General features: G+C 47.0%; 5 non-coding genes across 5 annotated transcripts; all 5 read right to left on the bottom strand.

Annotated features, from left to right (window-relative positions):
* Positions 1–584: 584 nt before the first annotated feature.
* On the bottom strand, positions 585–704 carry TRNAL-CAA (transfer RNA leucine (anticodon CAA)). Its single transcript has 2 exons — positions 667–704; positions 585–630 (listed from the first exon to the last, which is right to left on the bottom strand). It is a non-coding gene; the product is annotated as a tRNA-Leu (tRNA).
* A 257-nt stretch (positions 705–961) lies between these two features.
* Positions 962–1,081, bottom strand: TRNAL-CAA (transfer RNA leucine (anticodon CAA)). The gene is made up of 2 exons: positions 1,044–1,081; positions 962–1,007 (listed from the first exon to the last, which is right to left on the bottom strand). It is a non-coding gene; the product is annotated as a tRNA-Leu (tRNA).
* A 65-nt stretch (positions 1,082–1,146) lies between these two features.
* Positions 1,147–1,266, bottom strand: TRNAL-CAA (transfer RNA leucine (anticodon CAA)). The gene is made up of 2 exons: positions 1,229–1,266; positions 1,147–1,192 (listed from the first exon to the last, which is right to left on the bottom strand). It is a non-coding gene; the product is annotated as a tRNA-Leu (tRNA).
* Positions 1,267–1,516: 250 nt separating this feature from the next.
* TRNAL-CAA (transfer RNA leucine (anticodon CAA)) lies at positions 1,517–1,636 on the bottom strand. Its single transcript has 2 exons — positions 1,599–1,636; positions 1,517–1,562 (listed from the first exon to the last, which is right to left on the bottom strand). It is a non-coding gene; the product is annotated as a tRNA-Leu (tRNA).
* An 11,083-nt stretch (positions 1,637–12,719) lies between these two features.
* On the bottom strand, positions 12,720–12,839 carry TRNAL-CAA (transfer RNA leucine (anticodon CAA)). Its single transcript has 2 exons — positions 12,802–12,839; positions 12,720–12,765 (listed from the first exon to the last, which is right to left on the bottom strand). It is a non-coding gene; the product is annotated as a tRNA-Leu (tRNA).
* Positions 12,840–20,159: the final 7,320 nt, after the last annotated feature.

The raw sequence follows: 20,159 nt of genomic DNA, 5'->3' as shown, positions 1-20,159 counted from the left end.
GCACTGGTTGAACAATATCGTACGCATCTCTATACAGTTCTTCTCGTTTAGCAGAGAGAAGGTACTCCAAAAAAACGAACCAATAAAAACCGCACACTGTCTACTACTTCTTTCAGATAGCCATACAGCGCCCCCGACATGCTGTTATCAGAAGAGACAACTTCCGGTAGGGCATTGCCTAACCTCAGTTGGCATGCCATGCGCAGAAAATCATCGCTTACTCCACGAAAAAACAAAAATTCTTTTGGCAAGCTGTCGTATAAAAAGATGCGCCAAGCCCAGTCCCTCGTTCTTAACCCTCTGGAACAAACTGGTTAGGCTCGGCCATTCTGGCAGCGCGTTCACGCCACAAGAAAAAGGAACAGTGATTTGTGCATACGGTGGTGTACAAAAAAGCCATGGCAGAAGTGGGATTCAAACCCACGCCCACACACGTGGCACAGAAGTCTCGTTCAACCGGCATCGCTGGGCAAGGTGTTCCCCTGAGTCTGGCGCCTTAGACCACTCGGCCATTCCAACAGCACGCCCACACCACAAGAAAAGCGAACAGTGATTTGTGCATACGGTGGTGTACAAAAAAGCCATGTCAAAAATGGGATTCGAACCCACGCCCACATACGTGGACCAGAAATATCGTTCAAGCCACATCGCTGGGCAAAGTGCTCCCTTGAGTCTGGCGCCTTAGACCATTCGGCCATTCTGACAGCACGTCAATGCCACAACAAAAGAAAACAATGATTTGTGCATACGGTAGTGCACAAAAAAGTCATGTAAAAAGTGGGAATTGAACCCACGCCCACATACGCGGACCAGAAGTCTAGTTCAACCCGCATCACTGGGCATGGAGTTTGCTTGAGTCTGGCGCCTTGAACCTCTCGGCCATTCTGACAGCGCGCCCACGCCACAAGATAAAGGAACAGTGATTTTTGCATACGGTGGTGTACAAAAAAGTCATGTCAGAAGTCAGAAGTGGGATTCGAACCCACGCCCACATACGTGGACCAGAGGTCTCGTTCAACCCGCATCGCTGCACAACGTGTTCCCTTGAGTCGGGCGCCTTAGACCACTCGGCCATTCTCACAGTGCATCCACGCCACAAGAAAAGGGAACAGTGATTTTAACATACGGTGGCGTACAAAAAAGTTGTGTTAGAAGTGGGATTCGAACCCACACCCACAAACGTGGGCCAGAAGTTTCGTTCAACCCGCATCGCTGGGCACGGTGTTCTCTTGAGTCTGGCACCTTGGACCACTCGGTTATTCTGACAGCGCATCAACGCCACAAGAAAAGGGAACATTGATTTGTGCGTACGGTGGTGTACAAAAAAGTCATATCAGAAGTTGGATTCGAACCCATGCCCACATACGTGGACCAGAAGTCTCGTTCAGCCCACATCGCTGGGCAAAGTGTTGCCTTGAGTCTGGCGCCTCAGACCACTCGCCCATTCTAACAGGGCATCAGCGCCACAAGCAAAGGAAACAGTGATTTTTGCATACGGTGGTGTACAAAAAAGTCATGTCAGAAGTGGGATTCGAAACCACGCCCACATACGTGCACCAGAAGTGTCGTTTAACCCGCATCGCTGGGCAAGGTGTTTCTTTGAGTCTGGCGCCTTAGACCACTCGGCCATACCGACAGCGCGTCAACGCCGCAAGAAAAAGGAACAGTGATATGTGCTTACGATGGCAGAAAAAAGTCATGTCAGAAGTGGGATTCGAACCCACGCACACATACGTGGACCAGAAGTCTCCTTCAACCCGCATCACTGGGCAAGGTGTTCCCTTGAGTTGGCGCCTTAGACCACTCGGTGTTTTTTTCTTTATTCAGCGTTAAGTACATCTTGTACACACATTATTACAAGCACTTTCGCAAAAACTACAAACGAGCATTTAAAAACGCCAAACACACTTTGCTTGGTGTAATATGATTAAAAGCGTTTAAGCGCCACCAGTCCATTCAATACCGGTAGCCGCTCTGGTTGCTCATCTCCTGCATGAATCATATCTCTTACATAGGCTATGCTTTCAATGAAGCATTCTCTGGCAGAGCGAGCATTAACATCAAGATCACAATATGCCATGCATGTTCTCTAGATAGCGTGCATACTTAACAACATAAACATATCATACGGTATGCCAGTGTCACTATAAAGAAGTAGAAAACGGATTCCATAAGGCGTTAAAGGTAGTTCTTTTTTAATGCTCGTTTCAGAATGTCCCGAAGAAAAGCAGCGTCTAAACAATCTAAAAAAAGGTGATCAATGCTTTCTGGCTTGTGACATAAAAGGCAATTAACAGAATATGAAACAAATAAACCTTTTTCCTGTAGCCATGGTTTTACAGGAAGCGTGCCGGTGTGTAGTTGATAGAAAAATGTCTTTGCTGTAAGTCGTACCCCCATTTTTTCAACCCTTTTCAGGACGTTTTTCCCAGGACCTTTTCCGTACATCATATGGTACATCGGCACAGGTAGACAGGTAGCATTACGTCGGTAAGGTCCTTGTATAGTTGTCTTTTTGTCACCCCACTTATATACTGTAAGGAAACCCGTACTTTTAGTATATTGAAAGCAGACACCACTTCGCGCAGATAACCATGAATGCCTATGCGCCCAGCACAACCGCAAGATACAACAAATTCGGGTAGATAACAGCATAATATAATTTGAAGCATAGTACGCAGGAAAGGATGCTTCTGATCACGCAAAAAATAAACCTTGAAACTATTTGCTTGAGAAATAAGTTGGCTAGTCCCAGCCCACCCGTATTCCCTGAGCGGAAAATATTTGTACGGCTCGAGCGTTCCCACTGGGAGGCCCAAACAAAAGTGGCAAAAACTGTGCACCTTTTGTATGCTTGAGTGGTTCATACACAGCACTTGAAGTAAATACCAAATTTTTGCCGCTAGAAATATATTGCAGACCGTTGACCTCGCGAATATCGAGAGGTTTTTCCCTCCCCACTTGTTCACCTTCTCTCAAAAGTTTTTGTCTCTTCTTTCCGAAACTCAGTGGGATCGTTATAACTCTGCAATTGTACGCCAAAATACTTCGCCGGCACGGAGCTAAACTTCACCTTTTCGAAGATGTCAGGCTTTTTGTACCAGGTTCTATGCCAAAAACCTGCACTCTTATCCCAATTTAAGGCACTGCCTGACCTCTTGCAGTACTTATCTGCTACGCTAACTGCTTCACTAATGCTTTCCGTGTCTTTGCAAAACACAGCGATATCGTCTGCGTATGACAATACTTTGACCTCAGCCGTCAGCAACTGAAAGCCACGTATTCTTTCATGGCTACCTATGTTCAAACAAAAGGGCTCCAAATACAAGGCAAATAACAATGGGGAAATTGGACATTCCTGAAGAGCACTCTTAGCAATCGGAAAGTTTTCCGTGACTTCCTTGTTGATAACAAGGCTAGCAAAGCAGTTCCTATATGACACTTTTTACGCCGTCTAATATAACACTTCCAACATTTACATGTTCCAATATTGAAAATAGTACTGCATGCACAACACGGTCAAAAGCCTTTTCCAGATCTAGTTGCAACATCGCTACTTGGCTGTCCCATATATCGCAGCACTCAAGAATGCTCCTCGCGGTGTGGATGTTGGTGCCGAATGTTCAACCCTTAATTCCACAAGTTTGGTGTGGTCCTACTAATAACTTTATTACACTTTGTAATCTCTTGGCAAGCACCTGCATAAAAACGTTATAGTCTGTGTTAGTCAGGCTTATGAGGCGATAAGCGCTCACCGACAAGAGCTTTATCGGGTCATCACTCTTCGGGATAAGTACAATATGTGACCTCTATAAGGACGGCGGCATTTCCTTTACTTCATAAGCCTCTGCAACGAGGCGACAAAGTACCCCCGACAGCTCATCTTTGAATGTTTTGCAAAAGGCTGCACCTAGTCCATCTGGGCTGGGCGTTTTATCTTCAGACAATTTTTCAATGGCCTTTTCTAATTCTCCAACTGAAATTGGCTGCTCCAGGCGTTCGGTGGTCTCCTTATCTAGTGTAGGCATTATTGACAAGAACTCTCCGTCCAAGGCTGTTTCTCTTTTGCCGCTGCTGCCCAGCCATCTTTTGTAATAGTCGACAAACGCTTGTTTTATCAATTGTTTGTTCGTGGTGGTCACCTCCCCATATTTTATGCATTTTATTTCATTGCGGGACACGTAGCGCTTTTCTTCGCACAGCGAGCGTTTCGTCGGTGTTTCGCCCATCCAGAAGCACTCTGCTCGTGCGCGTATAACTGCTCCTCTGTATTTTTATATATCCGCTTTTTCGAGCTGGTTTTTTACTTCTCTTCTCTTTTTAGCTAAGGTGCCTGGTCGCATGCTTTCGAGTGACGACAAGAGTTCAACTTGGCCTTGTGGTTCCTTTTCATTTGTCTTTTCCTTGTAGCGCACCGTGCATAATCTTTCAACTGCAGCAATTTTAACTTCTTGCTTGAACTCTTCCCATGCAGCAACCAACAACCCCGACTCAGTCAAGAGTATTTTATCGAAAAGCGTTTTAACCTTGTCCACGAAGATTTCATCTCTAAGTAATTTATTGTTCATTTTCCACAACTTCCACGAAAAGATTGGCTTTTTCTTCTTCACACCTATCGTAAACATTACGGCACTATCGTCACTGAATGCTACCATCTTATGCTTATAACTGTTATATAGCGGCGCAAGTGCTTGTGATACGTACGCTCTGTCTAATCGGGCACAGCAACTGTGCTGGAAATGCGTGTACCTATGGCCATTTCCATTTAGCAGAACATTGCCTACATCGTCCAACTCCCTATCTTGCATAAGTTCTGACAACAACAAGGCACTTTGATCACGTGTGGTTAGTCTTTTGCTCCTATCTTCCCTGAAACACACACAGTTGAAATCGCCTAGAAGTATCACATTTCTTTCACATTTTAAATACTCTCCGACACGTGCAAAGAAGGGTAACCACTCAGTGGCGCTGTTCGGGAATATACACAAATAATACACCATTTCACACCAAACCCAACGAAATCACACGAGACACGGTGGCCATCATCGGTAGTATGAATGAATTCTTCAACTCACCCTCAAGAATTGCGCAAGAGGGCGCATCCCCTCCCCCCATGGTACCAACAGAGTGACAAATACAAATAATATAGCGGGACCTAAAAGGTTCGACCATACAGTCCGCTTGTTCGAGGTTTTCGATCTTCGTTTCCTGTACGGCTACAATATCGAGGTCGTTCTCGAGAAACAGCCGACTAACCTGATACTGCTTTCGTCGAGACCATAGGCCACGCACATCTAAGGTAGCCACACGTAACTCTGTTTCATGCTGTGAAGGCTATGCGAACGATAGTGCGGACTGCATGATTCTTACCTCGCCACGTGATACAACCATGGCTTTCGTGGTTGAATTTGTGGGTACACACGAACAAGTCGTGCTTCCTCCACATGCTTTACATAATGATGAAGCCATCTTTGTCACATTCTTTTTAACCTACTGACCCCGCAGGGGCGCCTGCGCAAGTAGGCGTTTGGTGTGTAGTGACACCACGGATCCGAGCTAACAGGGGAGTTTCTACTCCCCCCCAGCCTAGCCGTGCGTGGCTTTGCCGTGTCCGGGGAAAAGGGGATCCTGGGGGTTGAGCCGACGCTGGGTGATTAGACCTTTAAGGCCCCCCGGCAGAGGCAACACACCCCTTTGGCCCCGGCTTCACGTAGACGGCACCCCTGGGCTGACCCACCCAGGGGAAATTGGCAGTCGCCTTTTCCTATCTCTCTCTCCCTATATCTTCGTCTTTTGTTCTCACTTTACATCTTTCCTGTCTTCTCCTCACTTCATTTTACTTCCAATTTTTCCTGGCGGCAAGGGTTAACCTTGTGTGGCTATCCAAACTAGGGTAAACCATATTGGGTTATAGTAACTGCGTACTGCTGGCGTTGCGCAGACATGCCCACATGCACTGCCACGTCCCCTCGTTGGACTCCATGGTGGGTGGTAGGCGCCGTTACCGAAAAATACACATTTTCTCATGGGATCCCCGACCCCCTCTTTAACTGATCGTGCTTCGAAAAGGGTACGCACCGACGCAACTTTCCTACTTTGGCCCCAAAACAGAGAAACTTTCCCAAAATACCATGTCCTCCACTGCGAACAATCATCTACAAAAGCTAGAGCAATCTCACCCTTCCTTGTGGCCAAGTGCTTGAGAGAGACCATTGGAACCGGTTATAAGGCCACGAAGATGGCAAGTGGAGATCTGCTTCTCGAATTAAAAGACAAGGAACAGTACAATAAACTCTCGCACCTCGTGGCCTTTGGTAACATCCCTGTCCCTGTGAGCGCACACCGTACCATGAACACAGTGAAGGGCGTGGTATCGGACGAAGATTTGCTGACACTGAGTGAAGAAGAGCTCTTTGATGGATGGAAGGATCAAGGTGTAATACAAGTCCAGCACATCAAAATCAGACGTAACAACAATGAAATAGCAACAAAGCACTTGATACTCCCCTTCAACTCAACCACTTTACCCGAGACTCTCGAAACTGGCTATGTAAAGCTCCATGTCCGACCCTTCATCCCAAACCCGAGGCGTTGTTTCAAATGCCAGCGATTTGGTCATGCATCCCAGAGCTGCCGAGGACAGCTGATGTGTGCTACGTGTGGCACAACCGGCCACAGTGCTGATGAATGTAGTCATGACGAGGTCCTCTGTGCAAACTGCGAAGGTAGTCACCCCGCATACTCCAGAGCATGCCCAGCCTGGAAAAGAGAAAAAGAAATAGTAACTATAAAAGTTAAGGAATATATCACATTCAGGGAAGCAAGACAACGAGTCTCGTTATCATTAGCACTAAAAACACCTTTTGCCGAAGTGGTGCAATGAGGGGCGGCACCACAAAGGCCCTTGGCAGTTGACCGTATCGCGCCTAGCGTGCCGAGGGCAATGCCACAAGCCCCTGCGGCGGGAGCAGCCAGCGCTGCCCTGCCCACATTCAGCCTGTCCACACCTCTACAAGCTCTGGCGGCAGCCAGGGCAATCACGAGGCCAAGGGGGCTCCATCAACCCCCAGCTCGGTGGGGACAAAGACTTCGTCGATCGAGGCGAAGTCTAAGCGACGCACAGATCGCTTTTTAGAGCGGGTGTCCAGTGCCTCGCAAGAGGCTATGGACACCAGTTCAAGCCAAACGGCGCAGGAAGCGCTGAAGGAGCGGCGAGCTTCGCTCGACCGCCCCAAAAAGGACAGAACGCCGATTACAGGGCCTGACAAAGGCCCTGTAAAATGAGTTGATCCCCGTCTTCTTTGCACACAGAACTTTTTCCCTTTTTTCCACTATGGACAAAATCATACAGTGGAACGTAAGGGGAATACTTAGAAATCTAGATGACGTCCAAGAACTTCCGTGTAAGTTTAATGCGAAAGTGCTATGTGTGCAAGAAACGCACCTAACTCCTAAGCACAAGGACTTTCTACGACAATATATTATTTTCCGAAAAGACCGGGAGGATCCTGTCGTACCATCTGGCGGTGCAGCCATTATAGTCGATCGTAGTATAGCATGCCAGCATTTGAAGCTCCAAACGGCCCTGGAGGCAGTGGCCATTCGAGCTGTACTTTTTAACAAACTCATTACCATATGTTCTGTGTACATACCACCGCATCAACAGCTACACAGACGTGATCTGGAATCATTAATAGATGAACTTCCAGAGCCATTTCTGGTTCTGGGTGATTTTAATGCACACAATGTCCTGTGGGGCGATGCTCACTGTGATGCGCGGGGACGTCTCATTGAGCAGCTCCTTTTCTCTTCTAGTTTATGTCTTTTAAATATGAAGGAGCCTACGTATTTTAGCCTTGCAAACAACACATACTCCTCCATAGATCTTAGCATTTCATCACCGTCCTTTTTACCTGTTTCTAAGTGGAACGTTCTTAAAAACCCTTATGGGAGTGATCACTTCCCAATCATCCTGAGTGCGCGGAACAAAGATCAACTACCCCCGCAGGTTCCTCGATGGAAGATTGACTCAGCTGATTGGGAAGAGTATAGAACTCTTACACACATGACATGGACTGAGCTGTCTGCCCTGACCATAGATGACGCTGTCACGTATTTTACAGCTTTTATACTTGATGCCGCATCTAAATGTATTGCCAAAACGAGTGGCATGTGTTCTAAACGGCGAGTCCCATGGTGGAACGACTCATGCGGGAAAGCACGGACCACTCAGAACAAAGCATGGGCGTTGCTTCGCGATTCCCCTACAGCAGAAAACCTGGAAAATTTCAAGCGGGTCAAATCACAGGCAAGGAGAACGCGCCGACAAGCTAGACGAGAGAGCTGGACAAAGTTTATATCGAGTATCAACTCGTACACAGACGAGGGAAAAGTGTGGAATAAGATAAAGAAAATCAAGGGCCAACAAACGTATTCTCTTCCACTAGTTAATAGCCTCGGGAAAAGCTAGGAGGATCAAGCCAACTTTCTTGGCACACATTTCGAACACATATCGAGCTCCTGTCACTACTCCGAGTCCTTCCAGAATTATAAGGCACGAATAGAAAAACAAAAGTTAGAAAGAAAATCCGCAAGAAATGAGGCATATAATGCACCATTCTGCTTAGCAGAACTGCGAACAGCACTCAGCTGCTGTAATACATCTACCCCAGGTTCTGACAACGTAATGTACGCGATGCTGAAGGAACTACCCTCCAAAACTAAAGAAACCCTGCTCTCTCTTTATAATCGCATATTGTTTTCGGGTGTGATCCCCTCCTCCTGGAAGGAGGCTGTTATATTTCCAATTTCGAAGCAGGGAAAAGATCCCTCTATTGTATCAAGTTACAGACCTATAGCGTTAACAAGCTGCCTCTGCAAGCTATTTGAAAAAATGATTAATTGCTGCTTACTCCACTACTTAGAAACAAACAAATTGCTCGACTCATACCAATGTGGGTTTCGAGAGGGTAGATCCACCACCGACCATGTGGTGCGTATCGAGGCACAGATCCGAGACGCTTTTGCCCACAAACAATACTTCCTCTCTGTGTTTCTCGATATCGAGAAGGCCTACGACACAACATGGCGTTTCGGCATATTAAGAGACTTGTCTCACCTGGGTGTGCGCGGTAGAATGCTTTCCATAATCGAGAGTTACTTGTCCAATCGGAAATTCCCTGTCCGTGTGGGCAGTATTCTCTCCCAAACATTTGTGCAGGAAACGGGAGTACCGCAAGGGGGTGTACTTAGTTGTACATTTTTTTTATTATCAAAATGAATTCCTTGACCTGTCCATCCCCCGCAACATGTTTTATTCCACATATGTAGATGACGTCCAGCTTGGCTTTAAGTCATGCAACCTAGCAATGTGTGAGCGGCAGGTTCAGTTAGGTTTAAACAAGGTGTCCAAATAGGCAGAGGAAAACGGATTCCGGCTGAACCCAGAAAAAAGCACCTGTGTCTTATTTTCCCGAAAGGGAGGCGTGCACTCAGAACCTGACATTGAACTGAACGGTCAACGTCTGTCTGTCAATGCGGAGCATAAATTCTTAGGCTTAATCTTGGACAACAAGTAGACCTTCGTACCACACATCAAGTATTTAAAAACAAAATGTTTAAAAGCCATGAATTTTATAAAAGTGTTGTCACGTACTACGTGCGGTAGTGACAGACATTGTCTCATGAACCTGTATAAAAGCCTCATTCGCACCCGCTTAGATTATGGGGCCATTGTTTATCACTCTGCGACCCAAAGTGCGTTGAAGATGCTGGACCCCGTGCACCATTTGGGCATCCGCCTCTCTACGGGTGCTTTTCGCACCAGCCCCGTAGAAAGCCTTTACGTTGAGTCAAATGGCTAGTCGCTTCATCTGCAGACAACTTATATGTCCTTTGTTTATTTTTTTAAGGTGAAAGCAGACAAGAAGTCTACTATTATTGACTTGTCGAGCTCCATTCTGTTTCAAAACAGGCCTTCGATGGGGCAGCCCTTCTCAGTTCACCTGAAGGGTCTAGCTGAGGACACTGGAGTGTCACTTGAACACAGTTTAATGGCTCCTGTAGCATACCCGCCACCGTTGCAGTGGCAGACTATAGATTGCGATGTTTCTTTCCTAGAAGTTACTAAACATGCGCCTATTGCCCATATTCGAACATACCTCCTGGAACTTCAACACAAATACACACGCCCTGAATTCTTTACAGATGCCTCTAAGTCCAACTCCTCTGTGTCCTACGCTGTTGTTGGCCCTTCCTTTTCGGATGCTGGCTCTATACATCCAGGCAGAAGTATTTTCACAGCGGAAGCCTACGCGGTACTTGTGGCAGCTAAGCACATCAAACAATTACAAATACAAAAAAGCAGTAATTTATACAGACTCCCTCAGTGTGGTAACGGCTCTGCACAGTCTTAAAAAACAAAAAAACCCTGTCCTCGTCTCACTTTACTCTATTTTATGCACACTCTACACACTCAACCAACATGTTGTAGTGTGCTGGGTGCCAGGGCACCGAGAGATTCAAGGCAACGTGATGGCGGATCAGCTTGCTGCATCCGCCCCCGAAAGCACCGCCATTACACCCACATCAATCCCGGCCCTTGATCTTAAGCCGTCTCAAACGAAAATTCAGGGACAACTGGCAAAGCAAGTGGGATACACACACACACACACAAAACAAGCTACACGTTTTCAAGCCACGCCTTGGCCATTGGCCACCAGTATCAAAATCGCGTCTAACAGAGGTAACACTAACAAGACTCAGGATAGGACACACATACACGACACACATACATCTTTTGTCTGGTGATAATCCACCATTGTGTGATAAATGTGGTGAGGCATTAACAGTTCTTCCCGTTTTAATCCAATGTAAACAATTAGACACTCTAAGAAGACAACACTTTCCATTACCCTACCGACAACATATACCATTACACCCCGCAATGTTTGTCTGTAGGGAACCACTTTTCACCCATAAATCATTGCTAGCTTTTTTAAGAGATGTCGGTTTTTATCATGTAATATACCCAGGCATTGTGTAGCATGACCTCTTAAGAGAGGTTGCTGCTGCAGTGACTATATTTAAAAGCACTTGCCTCGCAGCCCTTGGACACAAGGGCGCTGATGAGGCACTTGTGTTAGCGCCAAATATTTTTACATGCTTTTATTATCAAAACCTTTGTCACCCTTTTTACTATGCATATCACGCCACTGTCATGATCTTAATACGTATGTTTTTACCCGCATTATCGCGAGGAATTTTAAGGCCCCTATACAGCCACGCAACATATCATTGTCCGCATCTCTACTCATCGAAATGGCGCTCTTTGGCCATCAATTGGCCCTTGCGCCACAAAGCACCACACATCATCATTTTCACCTACTGATGTTGGTCCCTTGTTGAAAGTCTCTCCCCTGTGACTACGAGGGTGGCTTGGGCGGTGGACGCACGCCTGCCACGACGTTCGGCTCGAACCCTGAGCTGAAGCGCCTGTGTGCAGGTGTTTTGGCTGCCGGCTCATTCCAATCGTTTTCTGTTTTCCTGCGTCTTCTTTAATGCTCTCCTCACGCGAACGCTTTGCACATGCCACCCCACTAATAGCGTCCATGACTTCAGGCTGTTCGGTCGACGTCGCGGTATTGTCGTCCTTCTCATCGCGCTTTTTGTCTGACGGTACGACGCTAAAATCCTTCCTCTGTTGTCTGATGCATCCGGTTTGCACCCCCTGAGCAGCTTCGCATCCATCGTCCTTGGGGCCCTTAGAGAGGGGCGTGAACACCGGACCTTCAATCTTGCTGCCGGTGACGTCTTCTGCTTCAACTTCGTCCTTTAGATATACCGCGACGTGAAGACCAGCCACAGGCCCAGCCACGCTGGCGTATGTCTGGACACATTCGCTGTCTTCGTGCCCGTAGCGTTTGCACCGGCCGCAGCGAGGTACAGGACAGTCCCGGCGTGTATGGCCCGTTCGTCGGCACCGTAAGCAAAGTGGCGCCCGTCCCGGCACAACCAAAAGCGTGTTTACGCCACCCACTCAGAGCTGAGGTGGCAAGTCTTTGATGGTCACGCCATTTTTCAGCTGCAGGTTTAATATCCTGGTCGAGGATACTTTATCAGCGATTCCATGGACGCGCAATTGTTCTTTCGTCACTTCAGTCACTTTTTCATAATTTAATAGCGTGGTGCGGACGTCTTCGCCCGGTACATATTATACTTGCCAAGAAAGCTTTAGGCGCACGTCCTGTTTTTTCTGGTCAATGACGATGCAACGCTTGCTCTTCATCTTTACGTCACCAAGCGCTAACATGTTCTTCGTGGCTTGTGCTGTACTGAAAGTCACAGCCCAGACGTGATTCATTCGGAATGTGCCTAAGGCAACTACCTCAGGCAGCATACTCAGGCGTACCAAAGGATCGCGCACATCTTCAGCACGATAGGGTCTTGCCTTGATATCTCCGCGTAGAAAAATAGTATTCTGAACACATGCACCTGTAGGCGATTGCCAAAACTTCGTAATCCTGTTCTTCATTGGCAACAATCCTGTTTCCTCAGCCCATCTGGACCGCTGTAACCGCCCCTACGGATCGCATGATGCACACGTCCGTACAATGCGGTGACCGGAAGTGGAATCCCCACTCGGCCGTTTCGACAGCGCGCCAACGCCAAAACAAAAGGAAACAATGATTTGTGCATACGGTTGTGTACAAAAAAGATCATGTCAGAAGTGGGATTCGAACCCACGCCCACATACGTGGACCAGAAGTCTCGTTCACCCCACATCACTGGGCAAAGTGTTCCCTTGAGTCTGGCGCCTCAGACCATTCGGCCATTCGGACAGCGCGCCAACGCCACAACAAAAGGAAACAATAATTTGTGCATACGGTGGTGTACAAAAAGTCTCGTCAGAAGTGGGATTAGAACCCACGCCCACATACGTGGACCAGAAATCTCGTTCAACCCGCATCGCTCGGCAAGGAGTTCCCTTGAGCCTGGCGCCTTAGACCACTTGGCCATTCTGGCGGCGTGACCATGCCACAAGAAAAGGATTCAGTGATTTGCACATACGGTGGCGTACAAAACTCATGTCAGAAATGAGATTCGAACTCACGCCCACATACGTGGACCAAAGGTCTCATCCGACCCACATCGCTGGGCAAGGCGTTCCCTTGAGTATGGCGCCTTAGACCACTCGGCCGTTCTGACAGGGCATCAGTGCCACAAGAAAAAGGAACAGTGATTTTGCATAGGGTGGTGTACAAAAAAAGTCATGTCAGAAGTGGGATTCAAACCCACGCCCACATACATGTACAAGAAGTCTCGTTCAACCCGCCTCGCTGGGCGACGTGTTCCCTTGAGTCTGGCCCCTTAGACCACTCGGCCATTCCGAAAGCACGTCAGCACCACAAGAAAAGGGAACAGTGATTTTTGCATACGGTGGTGTACAAAAAAAGTCATGTCAGAAGTGGGATTCCAACCCACGCCCACATACGTGTACCAGAAGCCTCGTTCAACCCACATCGCTGGGCAAAGTGTTGCCTTGAGTCTGGCGCCTTAGACCACTCGACCATTATGACTTTTTTATTTATTACCTGTCTTTGGTACATAACATACAACGCGAACAACAATACGGCAAAACCGCTTCATGAACCACGTACATACGATGACAGTGCTGTCATCCAGCGTGATGCTGGTAGCGTCAGAATAAAATTCTGGTAACGTGACCAGTGGCTCTACCCTTGAGAGCCAGTCGGGTGGATCTGGTACCGCTTTGTGAATCTCAACAAACCAATGGACGCTCTATCTGAAGCAGGCTCGAGCAGGCCGGGCATCTTTATCAAAGTGATAGCCTGCCATTCTTGAATGCCACAACGAGTGGAGGCCCTTGAGCATAATTGCGTCGAATGGCAGCCCATCTTCATACTCTACAGTCAAGAACGAATCCCGTGTGGGCAAAACAGGAATCCTTTCTTTAGAGTTCTTTGCAATACATATCAAAACTAAACCCCTTCCCAGCAATGTAAAAACACATGGTCTATGGTTTCTGGGAGATTAAAATTAGGCAATGCGTGACCCAAGGCAAAAAGCATCCTTTTCTCTCCAAAAACTTTTTCACAGACAACGTACCAGTATGCAACATAAAGAAAAAAGTTTTTGCTCCAGACCGCACATACATTTTCTTCACTCTCTTCAAAACGTTTGTGCCTGGGCATTTGCTGTACAATGACGTGTACAACCGCACAGGAAAGACAATGTTGCATAAAGCAAACTACAGTTGTTTTCGTTTAACAATCGAAAGGTATTCTCCTGAAAACCGTACACTTAAAAACTCCTACTCGACACTATTTCTTTGTAATAGTCCCCTATCCCTCCTACACACTCTTCTGTGGTCACAACATATTCCGGCAGATGTCTGCCTAGTCGCAATTGACATAAGGGGCGCAGGAAGGGATCAGTGACGTCTCAAAAAAACAAAAAAAAAACGATTAACTAGCTGCCGTACAAATATCTGACCTAACCCAAGCCCTCCGTCTTTTACTTTTCGGAACAAGTCAGTACGGCTGCAGCGTTCCCATCCTGAGGCCCACAAAAAAAACGGGAAATATTCTATGGAACGTTTGCACATTCGTCCTTGAACAATGTATTACCTGCATGACGTACCACAGCTTGCTTATAAAAAATAGGTTGCAAACGGTGGCTCTGGCAAAATCGACAACGCGCCTCCTTTCCACATCTCCGCTTTTTCCTGTGTGTCCTTAATTTGGCCTTTCCATAACTGGTTGCTGTCGCGATATGCGTCCAGCGGGATTCCTAACTACTTGCCTGAGATCGTTGCCCGGGGCACAATAGTGAAGTGGTCTGGCTTCGTTGGCCGCGATCCATGCCAGAGCCCCAAACATTTTGACCAATTAACACAGCTTCCAGTAGCTTGGCTGAAAGCACGCACAGTTCCAACAGCCTGTTTAATACTGTCTTTATCCCTTGATAAAATGGCCACAACATCTGTATAAGTGAGCATTTTAGCTTCGGCTGCCTGCAACTCAAAACCGTGAATTCATTTGTCATTGATTATTTTCAAGCACAGTGTTTTTATATTATACAAAATAACAAAGGGCTAAGGGGGCATTTCTGACGAACCGAACGCTGCACGTTAATGGGGGCCCCCATATTCTTATTGACAATCAACCTCGTCGTGCAGTCCCGGTATGCCAGGGCCACTCCCTCGCCAATAAGAGAACCAAAGTTTACATGATTAAACACAGAAAATGAAATTTGGTGGTCAACATAATCAAAGGCTTTTTCCAGATGAGTCTGTAATATGGCAACGTTTTCATCGGAATAATCACAGAAATCTAGAACGCTGCCAGCTTTGTGAATATTTAAGGCGATGGAGCGCCCTTTGATTCCGCACGTTTGGCGAGGCCGCACGATGTCCTTTATCACTGCTTGTAATCTTCGAGCTAATACCTTCATGTAGATTTTATAGTCTACGTTTGTTAGGGCTATAGAACGATACACTGTGACAGCTTTCAGTTTACGTGAATCTTCTGTTTTCGGTATGAGAACCATATAAGACGTCCTGTATGATGGCGGCAAGGTATTTAATTTATAGGCTTCGTTAAATATTCTTGTCAAAATAGGGCCAATTTTGTGCTTAAAGTCCCTATAAAAGGCATCTGTGAAACCGTCCGGACCGGATGACTTCCCTGGGTTTAACTTGTCTATGGCGGCCTCTACTTCGGTCACACTTATTGCACGCTCCAAGCTCTGTTTTCTTTCGTCATCCAGACGGGGTAACAACGGCAGAAATTCAGTCTGGAAGCTTACTGAATTTGCGTCGTGCAATGCGAACAACTCGCCATAATGGTCCGTGAAAGCTCTTGTGCTGCATTCAGTATCAGTTAATTCGATGCCACCCCGCTCTATCTCGCGTACGCAGTTTCTTTCCGCGCGGGCTTTTTCCAAGCCTAGAGCGCGTTTTGACGGCATTTCACCTGCTGCAGTGTCCACCGCCCTTGCCCTAACCAGTGCGCCCCGGTAACGTTCTTCATCCAGCTGCCCTAACTTTTGTTTTTCTTTTCTGATATCTTCACTCCACTTTCCCAGGGCTCTGCACTCATGCATGATTACCTTGTCGAGTAACACCCTCAACTCAGTCTCCTTCTTTTTTCCTTCGTACCGTACGCTCGTGGCCCTGTTTATTGCTTTAAGTTTAAGAATTTCGTTGCCGATTTCCCACTGTTGCCAAAGGTGCATCTTTTCACTGGGGATTATTTTACTAATTTCTTCTTTCACTTCTGGATTATAAATGTCGTCATGCAGAAGGTTACTGTTCAATTCCCACAGTTCCTATGAGAATGACTTATTTCGGTTCGTAATACCATTAGAGCAGAGGACTAGGCAGTGATCGGAAAAAGACACAGGGATTGCATCATAACTAGTGCATTCAGGTAGGATGTCGACGGAAACGTAAATGCGGTCAAGCCTTGTGTGGCTAGGACCTATAAAACGTGTGAACTTGATCACACTTGTGTCTGTATTTTACTCCACTACGCCCTCAACGTCCCATTTTGCCATAATACTAGTAAAGAGGTCAGTACTCTTATCTCTGTAACCCCGAGTGCTTGTTTTGTCGTGTGCGCTCAGGACTCAATTAAAGTTGCCCAGCATTGCTAATTTCTTTACCACACAGAGGCGTTGCTCAATGCCGAGAAAAAGCTTCGTCCTTTCTTCAACCCTGTTGGGAGCGTACACGCACACGACCCGCCACTGGGTGTTATTCAGAGCAAAGTCAAGAACAGCACATCGGCCCGCTTCACACGAAAAAAGGGTGTTCACTTTAAGCCCAGGCAACTTTTTAACAAAAAGTACGCAGCCAGCCGATGTGCCTACGGCATGACTGACAACCACGAAAAACCTATACGCGAAAAGTCGCACCATGCTGCCGGTCTTTTCATCACCTTCAACTTTTGTCTCCTGCACTGCTAGGACGTCTATATCTCGTTTCGTTACAAGTCTATAAAGCTGGGTTTGCTTTCTTTTCATTGCCAGACCCCTAAAGTTGATAGTAGCGACTTTTAACGGAATTATAGGCGCCATTTTAACAAAAGAAAGAGAGACCTGCAGCGTAGCGCTTACCTCTCGGGTCTAGCACATGGCTAGACGGCGCCATCGCTGGCATTGTCGTCCAGCGGAACTGCGGGGATTTGCCCCACGTTCTCGTAATTGCCGACTTGCTTGTCGGCCGTCAGGTTCGGGCGCGGCCGAAGGGAAGGTTGCTGTCCTTGGGCTGTTTTGGTGGGAGGTTCCTCGACACCCGGCACCACCATCTCAGCACCACCGTTGCTCACCTGGGGGTGGGACCGCTTCGAAGCAGCCGCACTGTTCGACGAATGGGCGCCACTCTTCTGGAGCAGCGGCTTGTTCAGGCTTTTAAGCTTACTGGCCTGGTGGGCTGCTGAGCACACCATGGCCTGCGACGTCGCCTCGGTAGCCGCATTGGAGTAGCAAGACACTCTTACGGGCGTTGCCGCTACAACCTTTCCGGTGTCAGATACGGTAGCTGGCCTGGCTTCCGGGGCTTCAACAATTGAGGGGTTACAGCCGGAAGGCGATGATGATGATATACGGTGTTTTTTGGCGCAAGGGCCATTCGATGGCCAAAGAGCGCCAGGTCATGGGACAAGGAATGTGGACAATGATTGTGATTAGCGGCTGTGTAAGGGCCATAAAATTCCTCGCGGTAAGGCGGGTAAGAACATGCAAGTAATAAAATCATGATCATGCCGTGAAAGGTGTGTGTGGTGTGAATAGATGACAAAAGTTAGGGATAATAAAAGACGATGGTGGATATGTATGGCATTAGCACAAGTGCCTCACACGTTCATACTTGCGTCCAAGGGCCGTGAGGCAAGTGCTTTCTTGTGTAGCCACCGCAGCGACAACCTCTCTGGAGAGGTCGTGCTACTGAATGCCCAGGTATATGATATGAAAACTATGAATTTCTTATAAAAACGCTAACAATGATTTATGACTAAAAAGCGGTTCCCTACCGACGAACATGGCAGGGTGTAACGGTATACGTTGTCGGTAAGGTAATGGAAAGTGTTGTTTTCTTATAGTGACCAATTGTTTGCACTGAATTAAAATGTGAAGAACTGTTAGTGCTTCACCGCATCTGTCACACAATGGTGAATCGCCACCGGACAAAAGATGTGAGTGTGTGGTGTATGTGTGTCCTATCCTGAGCCTCGTTAATGTTACCTGTGTATGACGTGATTTTGATACTGGTGGCCAATGGCCAAGGTGTGGCTTGATAATGTGTAGTTTGTTTTGTGTGTGTGTATCCCACTTGCTCTGCCAGTAGTCCCTGAGGTTTCGTTTGATAGACGGCTTAAGATCAAGGGCCGGGATTGATATGGGTGTAGGGGCAGTGCTTTTGTGGACGGATGCAGCGAGCTTATCCGCCCTCATGTTGCCTTGAATCTCACGGTGCCCTGGCACCCAGCACACTACAACATGTTGTTTCAGTGTGTAGAGTGTGCACAAAATGGAGTAAAGTGAGATGAGGACTGGGTTTTTGTGTTTTTTAAGAGTGTGCAGAGCCGTTACCACACTGAGTGAGTCCGTATAAATTACTGCTTTTTGTATTTGTAATTGCTTGATGTGTTTAGCCGCCACAAGTATCGCATAAGCTTCCGCTGTGAAGATACTTGTGCCTGGATGTAGAGGGCCAGCATCCGAAAAGGATGGGCCGACAGCAGCGAAACCACAGAGCAGTTAGACTTGGAGGCATCTGTAAAGAACTCAGGACGTGTGTATTTGTGTTGAAGTTCCAGGAAGTATGTTCGGATATGGGCAATAGGCGCATGTTTTGTAACTTCTAGAAAAGACACATCGCAGTCTATAGTCTGCCACTGCCACGGTGGCGGGTATGCTACAGGAGCCATTAAACTGTGTTCAAGTTAGACTCCAGTTTCCTCAGCTAGACTCTTCAGGCGAAGTGAAAAGGGGTGCCTCATCAAAGGCCTGTTTTGAAACAGAATTGAGCTCGACAAATCATTAGAAGTAGAGTATGAGGGGTGCTTCTTGTCTGCTTTCACCTTAAGGAAATAAACAAAGGACATGTAAGTTCTCTGAAGATGAAGCAACCACTCATTTGACTCAACATAAAGGCTTTCTACGGGGCTGGTGCGAAAAGCACCCGTAGAATGGCGGATGCCCAAATAGTGCACGGGTTCCAGCATCTGCAAAGCACTTTGAGTCGCAGACTGATAAACAACCGCCCCATAATCTAAGCGGGTGCGAATGAGGCTTCTATATAGGTTCATGAGACATTGCCTGTCACCTCCCCACCTTGTACTTGACAACACTTTTAAAACATTCATGGCTTTTAAACATTTTGCTTTTAGATACTTCATGTGCGTTACAAAGGTTGACTTGTTGTCCAAGATTAATCCTAAGAATTTATGCTCCGTATTAACAGACAGACGTTGACTGTGCAGTTCAATGTCGGATTCTGAGTGCATGCCTCTCTTTCGGGAGAACAAGACACAGGTGCTTTTTTTCTGGGTTCAGCCCGAATCCGTTTTCCTCTGCCCATTGGGAGACATTGTTTAAACCTAACTGAACCTGCCGCTCGCACATTGCTAGGTTGCATGACTTAAAGCCAAGCTGGACGTCATCGACATATGTGGAACAGAACATGTTGCGGGGGATAGACAGGTGCAAGGAATTCATTTTGATGGGAAAAGTGTGCAGCTAAGTACACCACCTTGTGGCACGCCTGTTTCCTGGACAAATAATTGGGAAAGAACTGTGCCCACTCGTACACGGAATGTCCGGTTTGACAGGTAATTTTCGATTATGTGAAACATTCTTCCGCGCACGCCAAGGTGGGACAGGTCTCTTAGAATTCCAAAACGCCATGTTGTATCATATGCCTTTTCGATATCGAGGAATACTGAGAGAAAATGCTGTTTATGGATGAAGGCGTCCCTGATCTGTGCCTCGATACGAACAAGGTGGTCTCTGGAGGATCTACTTTCTCGAAACCCGCCCTAAAATGGGTCGAGAAAATTGTTTGTTTCAAGGATATGTACAAGTCGGCAGTTTATCATTTTTTCGAATACTTTGCACAAGTAGCTTGTAAGTGCAAT

This window comes from Rhipicephalus microplus, chromosome 2 (genome assembly GCF_043290135.1).
Source record: "Rhipicephalus microplus isolate Deutch F79 chromosome 2, USDA_Rmic, whole genome shotgun sequence".
Classification (NCBI taxonomy): domain Eukaryota; kingdom Metazoa; phylum Arthropoda; class Arachnida; order Ixodida; family Ixodidae; genus Rhipicephalus; species Rhipicephalus microplus.
This window is presented reverse-complemented; position numbering and strand designations above follow the sequence as displayed.